The sequence below is a fragment of the Bufo bufo genome, chromosome 6 (genome assembly GCF_905171765.1).
Source record: "Bufo bufo chromosome 6, aBufBuf1.1, whole genome shotgun sequence".
Classification (NCBI taxonomy): Eukaryota; Metazoa; Chordata; class Amphibia; order Anura; family Bufonidae; genus Bufo; species Bufo bufo.
This window is the reverse complement of record NC_053394.1, coordinates 353954024-353972412: the sequence shown is the minus strand read 5'-3', so window position 1 is coordinate 353972412 and position 18389 is coordinate 353954024. Positions and strand designations below refer to the sequence as shown.

The following is an 18389-nucleotide window of genomic DNA, read 5'->3' as shown; positions in this document are numbered from 1 at the left end:
AAAGGGCTTGGCATCCACCCCTGCCATACTCCACCACTCAACACCCAGTGCACCCCCCCTCCCCCCCCCCCATAGCTATGCCCATGTCCCAAACTCAGTGTGAATAGAGCTATATATTTAAAACTGGTGTATAGTCTCATCTATGTATTTCTGTCCATTCCATACATACAAAATAGAGAAAATGAAGGGAAACTGATTTTTCAATACGTCCGGTCATGGCGGTCAAATGTTAGGACTTTGCGACATTATTTTATCATGGCGGGCATTAGGCATGAAATCGATTTTTGCTGCTTGTGATTGAAGCAATCCATCACCATAAAGGCCAAAAATAAAGCACCGTTATAATATTGCTTAGAATAAATGCAGTCACTGTGAAATTTCTTAAACTTTTTAAAGAAATTGCGCAACTAAGTATCTATTTTTTGGGATGATAAGACACTTCCAGCCCTCAGAAGGGGAGGGGATATTCACTTGTCCTACTGAAATTTATATTTTTCCATATCTTGTAGGACATAGATCTCTTCTCGAACCAACATATGTCATCTGTAACACCAGCTTTAGCAAAATAACAAATGACAGCTTTATTGCCGTGGAGAGGGTTAAACATCTCTGGTCTCCTACAGAAGAAAACGATCCTGCAGTACCACGTTTTTGGCAGCAGATGGCGCAGTTGTAGTAGGTGTAATCCAGCTGGCTGAAAACAATGCAGCCTCCACACTCAGCTGGCAGAGCGCAGTGTATGGCCGGGAAAGAAGGTGCAGACAGGTTTGTGGAGAAGAGATGGAGCATCCTCTGCCACCCTGGAATAGTCTGTCACCCACTTTCCTCTGCTGCTGACCTAACAAGCACTCAGGGTATGATCTCTTCTGAGTTATTGGTTACCTAGGTGTATTGGGCAGCTGGATGCATGATGGATCACTTGATGCTTTGTATGCAAGTGTAGACTGGGGAACCCCTGGCATAGGAATTATATAGAGGACCTGCTCTATTTTACTTACTAGCTGGCTGTAGTCAGACTGTATGTGGAAGGACTGTGATGCTGCTGATGATGAGAGGTATGCTCTAAAATGCATTGCATGAGGCTAAGGTGTTGGCATTATTGTGGGTATTAAAGGGGGTAGGTTTTGTCTGCTATTTCTTAAAGCTGTATACCCTATAAGATGGTAGATATATCATGTGCCATGCACTGGCTCCAAGCACAGCTGTGAACTGTATATATATATATATATATATATATATATATATATATACACCAAATCACTGGAAATAGAATACATAGAATGAAGACAGGCTAGGACTCCTGTAGACTAAAGTGATGCATCAATAAGGGGTATAAGACATGGTGCCAACCCAGTGCCCATGTGTGAGAGCCATGTGTCACCATATAATCTGTATGCATGAGTGAGATGCATGGTCAGTATAGTCATAGAGAGAGCGCTGCCTCTGTATGCAATGAAACGGTCTATATAGGTGCAGAATCCAGGCTTCTGTCATAGATACAAGGGGGTGAACTGCACGTATTTATAAATATATGTGTCTGGTGTTTACAAATATTTACTGTTATTTTATTATTCATTTGTTACATTGTATTTGAAAGATGTACGTCATGTGTCACGTATACTGTATGTAACTAGATGTATCGCTCTAGTGTTAGTTACCTAGTTATGGCTGATTATATAATGACATATATGTGTAAAACTCTGTATGTGTCATATAGTAGTATTGTGCTGTAAAGAATGCCTACAGTGATAGGTTGTGAAGGATGCTGATACTTATGACTTATGCTACACATATACTTACAAATACTGATATATATATATATACTGTAGATAGATATGTATACATATTCTCTATATACTGTACCCAAACCATACATTTGCATCTACATTTTATGTATATATATACACACATTTATATATTATGCACATAGAGCATGCATTGATATGTTTGCCTGCCCGCTAATATGCTGTGAAAGGGATGCTGTTATCTGTAGTCAGCTTATGCATCAGTCTGCTTAATATCAAGGTCCATAGACTCCTTCTTCCAGACAATACGTCCTTTTCTGAATTATATACAAAGCAAACACTTAGTGCAGAGCTTTGCTGTAGGTAAGCAATACAAAGGGAACAGCAGGAACAGAGCGTACAGAGTGCTTACTGGCGAGCTCTATCTAGATAGATACATAATGGACGCTGTTATTAACCCACCGTAAGAACCCCTGGAGCGTGTGCTTCCACCTGACTGTAGGTTCAGGTGTTAAGCTGCTCATGCATGGTTCACTTACTTGACAAGTTTTGTTCTTGAGCTTCTCATCAGGTGATTGAACGGGTATGAGCCTCCCACCCACGGCTCCAGACCAAGCATAGCCTACAAGCTTGGCAGAGGAAACTTGTTTGAGGGACACATTATATTATTCATTTTTGTATTATCCTCTACACATGAAATAGGAAGTGCACTGATTTGGTATCAGGGTGGGTGTCCACATATGGGGTGGAATGGACATCATGATTGTAACATGTGAGACCACAGAAAATCACCTGCTTTGAAGTCAACTTTTGCTCTGTGCTTGAAGTTTTCTCGTAGATTGTATTTTGGCCAGTAGGATACTAAACCAAACAAGTGGACAGTGATCAATGTTTGAGACCATGAGCTGGAAACTTGATTTTGGATTGAGATTTTGTGATGTCCAATATGTTGCGTATGGACTCTCCTAGATGATCAATAGCAGGTAGTTAGGCTCAACGGGGCAGAGTTGGTATCCCTATAGGTGGAGTAAACTTAAGCCTCTTTCACACGAATGATACAAATTGTGTCAGGGTGCATTCAATGCAACTCGCTCCATTTCGCAGCAACTTCAGTCAGTTTTGTCTGCAATTGCGTTCAGTGTTTACATTTTTTCCGCCCGGGTGCAATCAATTTTGATGCGTTTTTCATGTGCGTGAAAAAAAAAACCCGGAAGACTTACAAACATCTCCTAGCAACCATCAGTGAAAAACGCATTGCATCCGGACTGCATCTGGATGCAATGCGTTTTTCACTGAAGCCCCATTCACATCTATGGGGCCAGGGCTTCGTGAAAAACGCAGAATATAGAACATGCTGCGATTCTAATGCGACGCAGAACTGATGTGTGAAAAATAACGCTCATGTACACAGACCCATTGAAATGAATGGGTCAGGATTCAGTGCGGGTGCTATGCGTTCACGTCACACATTGCACCCGCGCAGAAAGGGGCCTTAGGCTGTCTAGACCTGCACCACATTTATCATAGGGGCTCAGGCTAGAAGATGAATGTGGTGCAGGCATAGAAAATTTTGTCTGACGCTATAACAACTGTTGATTGGCCAACTTTTCACCTGAATTTTATGCCAGAATTGTGGTGCAATTTTAGTACAAAATGATGCCCCTCAGGCCACCCCCATTTTCTTACTAAGCCACACCCCTTTCCTGCTACACCCCTTTCCATCCCCTTTAGGCAAACTAGGCACAATGGATTTTTCTAAAACTAATGTTGCCAAACTGCACCAGAAATTTGCTAAATTTAATTCAGTGTCGCACGGAACAGCAGTGAGGGTTGCATGTGGCCTACGAGACAGAGGTTGTGCACCTCTAGGCATCTAATAAAGTTAACATGTAGGTAGGTGCATCACTAAGGGGAAGGCTGCAGGACATGTGCCCCAGATGCAGGCTGCCAGAGGAGGTGCAAACAAGCAACTCACTCTCGGACAGGGAATTTATTTAGATGCAAAACCAAGGTATCAAACTAAATCTTTGGCTTAGATGGTGGAAGGCCTGGGGCTTTACACTCAGACCCCAACTAATCTGGCAGGAAGCATTAGTTATCTTGTATGCGGGGCAGGGAGATATCGCTCCTGTGCTCTGCCGCAATATTCAACTGTATTGCCATCCTGAGGACACCAATACAGTTGAAAAGAGAGATAGAGAGATGACTCATTGCTACAGCTTTGCTGTCGCCCCCATTTGCCCTATGTGTTGCCACCTGAGGCAGTTGCCTCATCTCGCCCCATTGGCGGTGCGCCCCTGCTTGAATGCAGTCTTAAAGGAAACCTGTCACCGGGATTTTGTGGAATAGAGCTGAGGATACGGGTTGCTAGATGGCCACTAGCACATCCGCAATACCCAGTCCCCATAGCTCTGTGTGCTTTTATTGTGTAAAAAAAACGATTTGATACATATGCAAATTAACATAAAAGAGTCATATCTTACTAGTGAGACCAGAGAAGAGTCTTATTTTCAAGCTCTGACTCATCTCAGGTTAATTTGCATATGTATCAAATTGGTTTTTATACACAATAAAAGCACACAGAGCTATGGGGACTGGATATTGCGGATGTGCTAGTGGCCATCTAGTAACCCATGTGTTCAGCTCTATACCCATAGATGGTTATTGGGAATGACAAATGGTAGAAAAGGAGCAAAAGAACTGAAAAACCTGAACCATGGAGAGACCTACAAGACACTGAAATTTTGAAATGACATGAAGTCTTGGAAGGAGTAACTATAATTCATTGCGGCCCCATAGCAAATAGGATGGGGCCCCCACCACCTAGTGTAAGAAAATGAAAACAGTAGCATAAATAGCCATAATAAAGGTATGTATAATAGCACCATATATCAGAAAAAAACACATTATAGCAAAAATGTTCTTGCACCTGACTGAAGTTCCTCAACCTCCAGGCCTCATAACAAGTGCTATGGCTATAGTTTTGCCCATGCCTGGGGGATTTCTCTCCCTGCTATAATGAGTAGGGAAGTAAATAGCTGTTAGGCCAGAGCAACAATAATGAACTCTTATAATGAGAGTATTAGGCAAAGCCAGGCGTCCAGAGCTCATTTCACATCCATAACCACTTCTTTTACCTCCATGTGGTGATCTCTACTGCTCCATATTCACTGAGTGCGTTGGTAGTACAGCATGTGTTGGAACATGTATAGCTCATGTTGTGGAGGGTTAGTATACAATATCCACATATCAGCCATTACTTTCAGACCGCCTGCCTAATATTGTGTTCTACACTGTACTGGTTACTATCTATGCAGCCTTATTTGCTGAGGGCTGTAATATACTGTACGCTTTTACACATTTCTATCATACTCAGAATTATTGTTTTCAGCTAATTGTGCTACAGTAGCTTTTTTGTGTGATTTTGTGTGACAGGCTAGCCTTCTCATTCCATACACATTAGTTATCCTAACCCCCGACTTACTTCACCAGTTGTTGTTCCTTGGACCACTTCTAGTAGTTACTAACCACAGTATACTGAGAACCCACGAGACCTGCCGTTTTGGAGAGGCTCTGACCCATTCGTCTAGTCATCATAGTTTGTCCTTTGACAAAGTCGCTCAGATCCTTAGGCCTCATTCACACGTCCATGTCTGGGACTGCATGGTCCGTATTTCATCCATATAGAAAACAGAAAAGAATTACCGCATGCAAGGCTGCACCTCTATTAATAAAAATATAATTTATTAAACACAAAAGCACAAAAACTCAGAGAGATACAAACATTGTATACAATGAAAACAATGTGTGTGGACTAAATATATGTCCACCACACTACCATATAAACACCAGTTTCTAAATGGAAACATACATGGGCTCAGCCGTGATAATGTACAATACATAATAAATAGGACATCAAAAGGCATAAAAAATTGCAGATACTTATCATAGTATTCAAATCGGCGAGCATGGTGTCTACAACTGGCTTCCTCAGGGGTCCACAAAGGAACCCTGAGGAAGCCAGTTGTACCTGGCGATATGCGTGGGGCGTGTCTACCCTAGATACCATGCTTGCCGATTTGTATACTATGATAAGTATCTGCAATTTTTATCTTATGTATCTTAGGTCTTATGTTTTTATCTCTCTGAGATTTTGTGCTATTGTGTTTAATAAATTATATTTTTATTAATAGAGGTGCAGCCTTGCATGCGTTATTTATTTTTCTGTTTTCTATATGGTCGTCTTTTAGTACCGTGGTTGGCACTCTTTTTCATTGGTGTGCCCCTTATTTCAGCATTCCTACCATGTTTCATCCATGACACTGTCCGTGATCTATCTGTGGTTCTGTGATTTTCAGTCTGTGTCATCAGTTTCACGGACAATTCAAAGGTGAAAAGTTTCACCTTCTAGCATCTATCCATGAAAACCATGGACCAAACACAGATACTGTAGCATCCGCATTGTATCCATGGTTTTGACTGACCCATAGACTATAATGTGCATGGAAGTTCCCTAATCACGGACAAAATAGAGCATGCTTCCATGGTGTCACCTAAGACTCGTGGTCCATGGTAAACCATTGATGTGTGAATGCACACATTAAAGTCAATAGAGATGCTAGTGACCTGTGGAGACCATAGACAGCACACATGTTAATCTACTTCCAACACGTCAACTTCAAGAACTGACTGTTTACATGCTGACACGAATCAGCTGTGTCAGGCAGCCACTGGCGCTAGAAACTATGCAGTGGGCGTAGCTTGAAACACAAGGGTCCATCCACTGTGTAGTTTCTGGCACCAGAAGCTGCTTAAAGCAGCAGTTGGACCCCCACCAATTTCATATTGATGACCTATCTTGAAGATAGACCATCAGTATCTAATCCTGGAAAGCCTTTTTAATGTGATTCACTTCATTTGTCAGTGCTTTTCATGCTTTGCACCACATTTATGAAGTGATTTAGACACTTTTTTTAACAGTAGAAGGGGATTTGGCTTAGCCATGGGGGGTGGGGCCTATTGTAAAGGGTAGTTTCTTAAAGCATACCTAAGTAGTTTTTTTTAAAGTTTGCATTATGGCTGTGCTTCTTTGTACAATCATAACTGTGAAGTAACAGTTATGTTTGGGCTTCCTTAATGTTTTTTTTCAGCCATATTATTCCCTGTTTCATCTGCACAGCTAGATACATTTCATTCAGTAGCATGTGGTGTCTCCCTTCTGTCAGCACTGCATGCAGTGACCATTATGTTTGTTTGGAGCTCACAGAACAGATAAGGAGGGATAAATCTCACTTACAGATAGGCAGGAGGCTCCTGTTATATCCTGAAGTGGTTCTTTTATCAGGCTCAGGATCTCAGCTAGCTCTGACATGTCCCCACTTCCTCTCTGCCATCTTCTAAGTCTCTGTTACAAGGTATGGATATTGCTTAACAACAGGCAGTGGACTGCAATTTAGTTGGAAGTGAGACTCCTAGTGGTCATTACTTTACTGCTTTTTTCAGGTGGATGCAGTCATATTTTTTAAATGAAGTGATTTAGAAATTTCCTAGCTACACCATCCTCTATTAAATTAAATGAAATTGTGTGAAAGTGCAGTGCCAAAAAATGTGCCAATATTTCAACTCAAAATTTGAGCCAACTAATACGTGGTTTGAATTTTAACTAGAGTGTGCCAGATTTATCATAATACAGCACCAGCCATTTTGGAGCATTTTTAGACTGTTTAGTCTCAGTTTAAATGATCAAAAAATTAGACAGGATTAGCAAATCTATCCCAGTATGTCTAGTTTACGTAGTACTTAGTCAGCATTTACAAGGTGCGTTATCGTGTGTCTATGTAGAATGGAACATAAGGTTGTAATAGCAGCTTGTATCTGTGTGGCGTCAGCTGTATCTGTATAGTTTATCGTCTGTAGTAGCATCTTCTGGCAAGCTATATAGGGTTGTCTATCATAAATCTGTATTATGGCTGTTTAGCTGTTGTTTGGGGGCACATATTATTTATAAGTAGCAAAAAAAAGACCAAGTTCATTTCCTCTTGTCAAGCCATGTGTGATTGGTCTAATATCCAGTAAGGACAATAAATTTGTACGCTATTACGGCCATTCTGCTGTAACGGGGAACACATTTTATATAAGCAGCACTTTCCATCCGTATTTCCATTATAATTTATCGTAAAGGATATTTCTTATGTATTTCATTTAGTTACAATAATTGAATTTACTATGTAGAAAATACATAGTACGTCTTAACGCTGCGGCTAGCTATTTTTTATAATTAAAAACGTCCTTGAGGTTGGTGGAGACCCACTTCCTTTCTGTAATGTCTGTATATAATGAATGCGAGGGAATTGACAGAGAAATGTCAGTACCACTGTAGCATGCAGTCTACCGCAGGAGTCGTAATCTACTGAGACACAATTTGTATAACCCCCCCTGTCCCCAGGGGAGTAGTTCAAGGCTTATGGACCCTGGTGCAAGAGATCGGCTTGGGCCCCAACCTTCCTCAGTGCTTTGTGGCAAGGGACAGGGAAGCACCTAACCTTTCTGCCGCCCTTTAGCAAAAATTTAAATGGCACCCATGCCAAACTTTCATCCTAACCCCTTCCCTTCAGCCCCACTGTTAAATACATATTTGGAAAACATTACATACTGTAATTCTTACATCCAGTAATGTATCCTCTGATGTAGATGTTTTCTTTCCTTAGCTTCTCCATTCAGACCAGACCGCCATGATGATTTCTTTTAGCCATCTCTTGTCTCTGCAGACATCTTAGTTTCCTACTTTTCCATCATCCTCCACACCTTCTCAACACCCAATCCTGCCACCCCCAATACAATGCCTACTGTTCTCCCCAACACTATACTGCAGAAATATTCCAGCTGAAAATAAAAGTACCGTGCAGATGGTGGCCCCTTTAATAATTATTGGCACACAGTGCCTTTAAAAATAACTGAGCCCCGAAAGTAGTGTACCTAACACTACTAGTGTAAACATAATGGCCCACAAAAATAATTGTGTTAATAAGTTGTGCGAGGGTGCCTCCACCGTAATAGTGCCCCCCAAAGGCCCACCAAAAGAAATAATTATCTGCCAGAGTGCATAGAGATAACAGTACCCCCAATAGTAATAATGCGCCCATTGTGCCCATACTAGTAATTATGTTCCCCATAGTCCCCCAGTAGTAATAATTCACATTATAATGTGTGCCAGTACAAAAATGCCCCCTAATGTGTCAGTACAAAAATGCCCCCTTATAATGTGCGCCAGTACAAAAAAACGTTATAATGTGTGCAATACAGAAAATACCCCCTTATAATGTGTGCCAGTACAAAATATCCCCTTATAATGTGCACCAGTACAAAAATAGTCCCTTATAATGCCCACCAGCAGAAAAAATACCCCCTTACATAACCCCTTACCTTTCAGATCAGACCCCTATATCAGACCCCCATATCACACCTCAGATCGGACCCCATATTAGACCTCAAATTAGACCCTCATATCAGACCTCAAATCAGACTCCCATATCAGATGCTTAGATTAGACCCCCATATCAGAACCCTATATCAGACCTGAAGACCTCAGATCAGACCCTTATATCAGATCCTCAAATCAGACCTCCATATTAGATCCTCAAATCAGACCCCCATGTCAGATCCACAGATCAGACCCCATATCAGATCCTCAGATCAGACCCCCATATAAAACCTCAGATCTTACCCCCATATCAAACCTCAGATCTGACCCCCATATCAAACTTCAGACATGACTCCCATCAGACCTCCATGTTAGACTCCCCATATCAGACCTCAGATCAGACCCCAAATAAATAAATTAACATACCTCTTCTGCTTTGCTGCTACTCTGCAGGTCCAGCATTCTCCCCTGCAGTCATGCTCCCTGGTTTTCTCGGGACCTACGCTGCACTATGACCTAACTGAATACATCAGGTCATAGTGCGTGCACTATGTCCTGGCGCTGTATGCAGTGGGGACAGTGCAGCGTGGGCCCAGAGAAGACCGGGGAGGGGTAAGTAACGAGCTTCACTCTCTGCTCCCTGCATCTCCTACATACCATAATGGAAGCACTCACTAGTATTCGCTTTATAAGAAGCACTGACATTTCCCCCCACTTCTGGGGGTACAAAGGCTGTCCTATAAAGCAAAATATATGGTAATTGGAGGTGCACCACTGGCTTAGGGTCCTGTTTGCAATTGCGAATGCTGAAAACCCTATAGCTATGCCCCTGCATATTCAGTTGATTGGCTGAGGGAGCAAGAGGTGACCCTGGTGCATCCTACAATCCCCTCAATCCCCATTAATAACACTGTCCCACCTGCTGAATGATTTATGATTATTATTACATGTGGTACCAAAATCCCATAGTGCCCTCCCAATAATTTATGACTTAATGACTTTCTACCTATGCAAAGTTTTGGAGGGAAAAAAACAGACACACTGGCCTTTTGACTGTCTGGGTTAGTTCTGTTGTATATGTCTGAAGACTTGTTTATGTCTGCAAAAACTGCTTATTATTTCCCAAAGACTTGCATGGAAGCTCTATACAAGTCTATGATGGACAGAAAGTGTGTTTCTGTTAAGGCTGTGATTCTCCTCTCCATCACTGCCACTAGAAGGTTTCAGTTCAGCTATAAACTGTATATAAGGAGACCAGTCAGAGCCACCGGAGTAATGTCTGGTGAGAAGCATGCTATTGTTATTATCCCGTGGACCCTACTTTATAGTAGCTATAGTAGTACAAACCCCTACAAACGAGGGAGTGACAGAGCCTTATTTGTGTGTATAGTGTATAGCAGTGGTCCACAGCCAGTGTCTCGAGAGCCATATGTGACTTGCAACCCTTACTGTGTGACCCTATGTGCGTACTACAATATGACATCCACATTAACAATATTTCAGACATATCCTACACCTGAACAGTGTTGTATTTGGTGGTGGAATACCAGAGGGTCAAATTTTGAACTGAGATATTTATGTGCAAATTGAATGGTGTGATCGTGATCTTCTATGTGGCCACCCACTGACCATTACGGAAAATTTACTGTGGCCCACAAGGTATGAAAGGTTAGAGATCTCTAGTGGATAGGGTTTCTATCCTGCTTTTTTTTTCTCCCTCCCGCTAATAATACCGAGAGAACTCTGCTCCACCTACCCCTATCTATACAGCAAAGCTGACAAGTGAGCTACAGAAAAGTGGAGTCGACTACTCTAATTGCCAGTGTGACTGACAAAACTGATCTGTCAGGATCTTCCTCAATAGGACAGGAAAATGAGAGAGTCTCTGATTCTCTGTCCTGTTGATAAAAACAGATCCTGGCGGAAACTTGTCAAATGGTGACAAACAAAAACACTTAACCATGATGGAAACCCCAAACCTGTAGATGCATTAAACTGATTTTCTAGGACTTAGATATTGATCACTGATCCGTAACATAGGTCATCAATTTCAGATCAGTGGGGGTCTAACTCCATTCCCCCCCCCCACCCCCCATTAATCAGCTATGTCAAGCAGCTGCTGGAACCAGTTTCCAGTACCAGTGTACTGCAGCTTAGCTTCCATTAACTGTGAACTGAGCTGCAATACTCCGGCATGGCCGCTACACAATGTCAGATGAACATGATCAGGATAGGTTTTCAATGTACATGTTTCCATTCACAATGTATACTACCTTGTTATATAATTAAAGGGGTCGTCTGGGATTTTAAGAAACTTGGGTAACGGCATGAAATGGTATAAAATAAAATAAATAACCCCTGATCTTTTATTGATGACATTACATATGGCCTCAGCAGTGATGCTGGCATGTATGGCATAGTGCTTGCTGCAGCAGCAACTCAGGACCGGCAGCGACCACTGGAGCTAAAACATTGGAGTGGCGGTGGATTTAATGCATAAGTACAGGTTTTCTTTCTTTTTTTTTACAATTTCATGCCCTTATGCAAGATTTTAAAAACTCAGGACAACCACTTTATTTATTTATAAAATGGCAAACCCTGCTTAAAGGGGTATTCCTGTCTGGGCCTTTATACTATACCCTGTGGATATGCCCTAAATTTCCAATAGGTGCAGGTTCTCGCGAATGGGACCCCGTTTCATACTGCAGTGGATGGAGAGGTGGTTGCACATGTACAGCTCTCACCATCTACCTCTCTGGGAGTTCTGAAAATAGCAGAACCTCCTTAGTTGGCCATTTTCAGAACTCCCATGAAAGTAGAGAGTGATGCGCATGTAAAGCCACCTCTCCATTCATGGTCCTGTTCTTCAGATATGTGCTGGTTCCAGGGGTGGTAATGTAGCTGCAACTTTGGAAAATTTATGAGATATCCCGTGGTGAGAATACTTCTGTGTTTGGCTCCGTTAACATCTGTGTTGGGCGCTCCATCATAAATTCAATAAAAATAGCGTGGCATGCAACGTCATTTTTCCAGCAAAATGATGGACAAGTCAGAGAGGTCCATCGGGTGCTGTGGCAGGCGCAGCACTATGAACTGCCTTTTGCGCTGTGGCATTAGAAGAATTCTGATATCTCTAACTTTTAGTCTAACCAGACTGTCTATTACTCAGTAATTCCTCTAGCGCCGTTCTATGGAAACAGTAGGCTTAAAGAGCATACCAAATGCTTGAAATAACTTCTTTATTAACTTCAAATTTTCTTCATATATGACACTGCCGCCTCCGCAGCAGATAGTCCATGTACATAAAACGTGTTGAAAAGATATCACAAAATGGCGGTATGCATAAGATGGTGGTTAAACTGTTCAATCTTGTCATTCAACATTAAATGGTGGATATATTTCTCTCTTGAGTATCTGTACTCTCACTTTAAGTTATTTAAACCCTTTATGATCTCTCTGAGAGGTATATCTGAGGTCTAACTAATAGTTCACTTGCTCAATTTGGTCGCAATTTGCAGTATGCAGTTAGCAGTAACTATTTGCAGATTGGTTGAGTATGATCTGGTCTGGTTGTATGCAATTTGGATTGCAATATGGAATTTGAATGGTTTCAATTGTGAACTTTGTGGTTTGCAATTGAATTTGTGGTTTGCAATTAGTGGAACTGTAAGTAAACACACATATAACTGGTTCAGTATACAGTTCCAATCACTACATTAACAATAGGAACATTATATAACTGTTTTAAATACCTATTTTGGCCTCTCTGCTTCCGTAAAAAACAGCTCTTGGTGGAGTGAATGTCTGTTCAGCTTCTCTCTTTCTGGTGTAATGATTCCAGCAGCTCCTGCTAGGGGAATTTCCCACACAGGCTGTGTGTGAGGCTGGCTGTGATTGGTGAAAACTCTTGCTGTGTGTGAGGCTGGCTGTGATTAGTTGAGACTCCTGCCCAGCAAAATCAGTTTAACTCTATGCTTTCTGTTGTTTCTGCTGTGTCATTGAGCTTACCTCACATCCATATATTGAATCTTAAAGGCATATTATCTTTTCTACTTCTGTGAACACAATATATATAACAGTTATATGACATCCAAACATGAAGTCACTGTAAATAACTCTGCTTTTGTCTTTAACACACAAACATAAGAACTGCATTAAGGTTATTGGCCGGTATAGCTGTATAAACACACAAGCTATAATAGCAACCTAGGATAGGTCTTAGCTGGCCAGCTACACTCCCACCAAAATTACCTATATTTCTATGTTCGTAGTGGTAGGACTTGAATTTGAGGAATTTTCCATCAGGTTCTCAACTTCCAAGTGTCAAGTAGAACAACTAACTTCTGTATAGGACGTTCCAACTTGAGTGGAGTAGTGAGACGTTTTCCTTTTTTGTCAAGTTTTGAGTCTCCTATTTGTAAAAACACTCTTCTTACTAGTTTGTTTTCATCCTTTTGAACTTCTAGAACTTTGGCCAATTTCCACTGAGTTCTAAGTAAATCTTCTTCTTTCAATAACACTATGTCACCAACTTGGACATTTCTTCTGGATGTTTGCCATTTACTTCTTAGCATCAGATTGGCTAAGTATTCTTTCCTCCATCTATTCCAAAACTGTTCTGATAGATATTGAACTTTTCGCCATCTCCTTTTGGCTAAGTATTCTTTCCTCCATCTATTCCAAAACTGTTCTGATAGATATTGAACTTTTCGCCATCTCCTTTTGGCATATAAATCCTCTTTGGTAAACTTGCCAGGTGATGGCTGTATGTAATCAGACTTAAGGTGAAGTAGATAGTTGGGAGTTAAAGGGTCCAAACTTGTTTGATTGTTGATGTTATCAACTGTAAGTGGACGACTGTTAACAATAGACATTACTTCATAGAATAGGGTCCTAAGTGAAGCATCATCTATTCTTCCGACGTTCTTTTTCAACACTGAACTTAATACATTTCTTACAGTTCTGATTTTTCTTTCCCAAACTCCTCTTGCATGGCTTTTTTGTGGAGCATTCATGTGCAAATCACACTGTTTCTTTAACAAATACTCAGTTACTTTTTCTTTATCGATCTCTTTTAGAGCTTTCTTCAATTCATTCTTCGCACTGACAAAATTAGATCCTTGGTCAGATCTAAGCTCTCTGACAGTACAATGACTATGAAACATCTCAAGGCGTTGATAATGAATGCATCAGTTGACATATCTTCTAACATTTCCAGGTGAATTGCTCTGGAGCTTAGACATGTAAATATTAGTCCATATCTTTTGTACTCCTTGCAGTTCTGTTTGGTGATGAATGGGCCAAAACAATCCATTTCGCTATAAAGAAATGGTGGTGATGTGTGGTGATTTACACGATCTGCCGGTAAATCTACCATTCTTTGTTCTTCGGCAGGTCTACGTGTCTTTCTGCAGACTACACATTTACTTATATACTTTGCTATAACTTTGCTTCCTTTCATTATCCAGTAACCACCTTCTCTCAAACAACTTTGGGTAAAGCTTCTTCCTTGATGCAAGGATTTTGTGTGGTAGTGATCAATAATCAATCTTGTGAAGGTAGAGTTTTTGGGTAGAATTGCTGGATGCTTCACTCTGCTAGGTAACGATGCATTTTCCAGTCTCCCTCCCACCTTCAGTATACCATCCTGCAGAACAAGATTAATCTTGTGCAATGGGTGGTTGTTTGGAAGCCTTTTAGGTTCTTGACTAAGTCTCTTCAAATCTTCACTGTAGAATCTCTGTTGAATGAGTCTTATGACTGTTTCTTCAGCTTTCATTCTTTCTTGTACATTCAACAATTCCTTCTTTCTGATTCCCTTTTCCAAATGTTGAGTTCGAGCTACTACGTTTATGACCGTATTCCATTTTGAAAATCTGGCTAGTCTTTCAAGTATGTCATCTTCACACTTAGCAGCAGTGCTCAATGTTTGTACAACTTTTACTTCTGGATCACCCATAGACAATTCTGTGTAACCTTTACTGGGCATGATTTCCTTTTCCCAAAGGAACTCTGGGCCTGTGAACCAATTTGAATTTTTCAATTCTGTTACATTCAGGCCTCTTGAAGCCTGATCTGCTGGGTTATGTTTTGTGTCAATGTGATGCCAATGTTCTGGATTTGTTATTTCCTGAATTTTCTCAACTCTTTTGGCGAAAAAGATATGGAATCTTCGAGCTTTGTTGTTTATGTATCCTAGGACAACTTGTGAGTCTGTCCAAAAATATTCTTCATTTACTTTTAACTCCAATTCTTCTCTCAGAAACGTGCTTACTGATGCTGAAACAAGAGCTGCTGTCAGTTCAAGTCTTGGTATTGTCTGAATACTGGTAGGTGCAACTTTGGCCTTCCCCATAACCAGGGCACAGTGTATCTTTTCTTCTCCTATTACTCTGATGTAGAAGAACTGACCATAACCATAACTGGCATCTGAAAAATGATGAAGTTCTATTTTCTTGTACTTTCCGAAATCATGAAATACAAAACATCTGGGTACCCAAACTTCTCTCTCCTACCTTGGCCTCAAATTTTTAGGTATGAGCTCGTCCCATCCCAACTTCTGTCTGCATAATTCTTGTAGTATTTTTTTTGCTTTGAGGATCACTGGGGCCAATAATCCCAATGGATCAAATATAGAAGCCACTGCGGAAAGAATGGTGCATCTAGTTGCAATTTTCTCTTCAATAGATACTTCAAAGAAGAACTTGTCATTCTCTACATTCCATCCCAATCCAAGTACATTCTGGACTGGAAGATGATCATAATTGAGATCTACATTCTTTATTGATGATGCATTTTCAGAGTCACTGATGGATTCCAGTACCACTCTGTTGTTTGAGATAAATTTATGAAGGCGCAGGTTTCCTCTTGCACATAACTCTTGGCTTTCTTTCACTAGTTTGATTGCAGATTCTGTGGACTTTAGACTTATGAGACCATCATCTACATAAAAGTTTTTCTTCAGAAAATTTGCTGCTGATGGGCAATCCTTTTCATTCTGATTGGCCAGGTACTTCATACCATAATTGGCGCAACCTGGAGACGATGGTGCTCCAAACAAGTGTACTTTGATTCTGTATTCTGCTGGCTCCGAATCTGTATCTCCGTCCTCCTACCATAGAAACCTCAGGAAGTCTCTATCTTCATTCTTCACATGAAACTGGTAGAATATCTTTTCAACGTCATACATGACCGCTACAGGATACTTTTTGAATCTACAGAGTACTCCAGGCAGAGTGTTGGTCAGATCTGGTCATTTTAGTAGATGATCGTTCAATGCAACACCATCGTACTTTGCTGAGTAATCAAATACTACTCTAATCTTATCTGGTTTCTTTGAGTGGTAAACACCTTGATGTGGGATGTACCACACTTCTTCTTTAGGTTGGTTATTAACTTTCTCTGCATGTCCTTTTTTGAGGATACCTTCCATGGATTTCAATTAATCATTCTTGAGTTTGGGATATCTTCCCATCCTTTTCTTCAAGCATTTCAATCTTGCTAGGGCAAGATTTCTGTTATTTGGCAGACGAGGTTGTTCTCTAAAGGGTAAGGGCATTTCAAGATGACCTTGTTGATTCTGTTGAATACTTTCTTCTAGAGTGTGTACGAACTTTATGTCTTCTTCGGATACACTCTTTTCTTTAGAACTTACTGTATGTCTGCAAACTCGGATTCAAGGATCTTGAGTACTTTTGCTGGACTTACAGTTGGTAACTATTGGACAGATATTCGATGACACAATCCTGTCACCTGTCTTGAGTTTGCGATCTGCTGTTTTCCTCCAACAACACCCTATCCTAGATCAGTTTGAACAGCGTAGGGTTCAGCCTTTCCTACTGTGATTACCTTTCGTGGTACCAAGGCTTTGGGACAATCGTAACCTATCAACAGTCCAACACGAAACTCCTTCAGCGGGGACATTTCATGAGATATGACAGATAGGTGCTCCCATTTATTGGCTGTTTCACAGGTAGGTATGCGATCTCGATGTATATAGTCTTTTGTATAAACTGGAGGTAGATCTTATATCTCTCACAGGCCTTTCTTCTAAGGATTTTAAGACGCAAGATGATGTTACTGGACTACATGCTATCCGTGCTTCCTCATTGACGAACTCAGAGAACTCTTTAAAACTTGGGAAGTTCTTACCTAGATCTGTTTACTCACATAGCGATTCCATCTAGAAGCCACTTCTTCAGGTAGCTTAGTTAGCATCCTGTGGTTTTCTAGGTAGTCGTTTAGTACTTCCAGTCCTTGAACATGTGGGATGACATTGCTGCATGCTTGCAGGAAGTCACCATACGTTTGGAGTCTGAAATGTTCTTTAGGACCAATTTTAGGTCAGTTATTCAGTTTCTCTCTAAAGGCTATTTGTACTAAGAATGGATGACCATATCTTACATTAAATTTTTCCCAAGCTTGCTTGTAGGCTTCTTCGTCTTTTCTATAGAAGTTACCTTCAAGAACTTCCTTGGCTTCTCCACCAACATATCTCTGAAGGTAGAATAACTTGTTGACTGGACTGAAGCAATGATGCTCAATGATCATTTCAAAACTTGCCTTCCACTCTATGATCTTCAGTATGTCTCCTGAAAATACAGTAGGTTCCGGAACGGGAAGTCTAGCTAAGACTGTTCTCTGTTGTCTTGCTGGGACAATAGTTGTAACACTCTCCTGAGCATTGGCGTGACATCTAGGAATAGAATCAGCCGGTTCTATTTTCTTACTTAGTTCTGAATTAGGTGAGTCCCTTTCTTTATCTTTTCTGGTAGAGATAGAGGGTATATCCTGACGCTGGATTAGGCCTCTCTTTGTCTTTCTGAGCAGGGATGAAAGGATAAAGACTTATTTCCTCACTAAGTGCTGGAGATTTCCTTCCATTCTCTTGGGAGTATGTATGAAAGTAGAAGTCTGCCTCTTCACTTAGTACAGATTTTAACCTATGACTACTCTGATTCATATCCTCTTCGTGTACTCTGAGTCTGGCTTCTATGATCTTAACTTCTTTCTGCCTTTCCAGACTTTTCATCTGTTGGTGCTGTGCTTCCATTTGATGGCGCTGTGCCTTCATTTCAGCTTCCATTTGATGGCCCTGTGCCTCCATTACAGCTTCCATTTGATGGCGCTGTGCTTCCATTTGACAGCGCTGTGTCTCAATGGCAGCTTCCATCTCAATTTCTGCTCTCTTGACAGCAAGTTGCTCAGCAAATTCCTTTCTTTTG

General features: G+C 40.9%; 1 protein-coding gene across 1 annotated transcript in view; it reads left to right on the top strand.

Annotated features, from left to right (window-relative positions):
• The first annotated feature begins 760 nt into the window (after positions 1-760).
• MGAT5B (alpha-1,6-mannosylglycoprotein 6-beta-N-acetylglucosaminyltransferase B) overlaps positions 761-18389 on the top strand; it is a 130824-nt gene continuing 113195 nt past the window's right edge. The window contains exon 1 of the mRNA XM_040435824.1: positions 761-854. The gene's annotated coding sequence lies outside the window, so the exon portion shown is untranslated. The remainder of the gene's footprint in view (positions 855-18389) is intronic.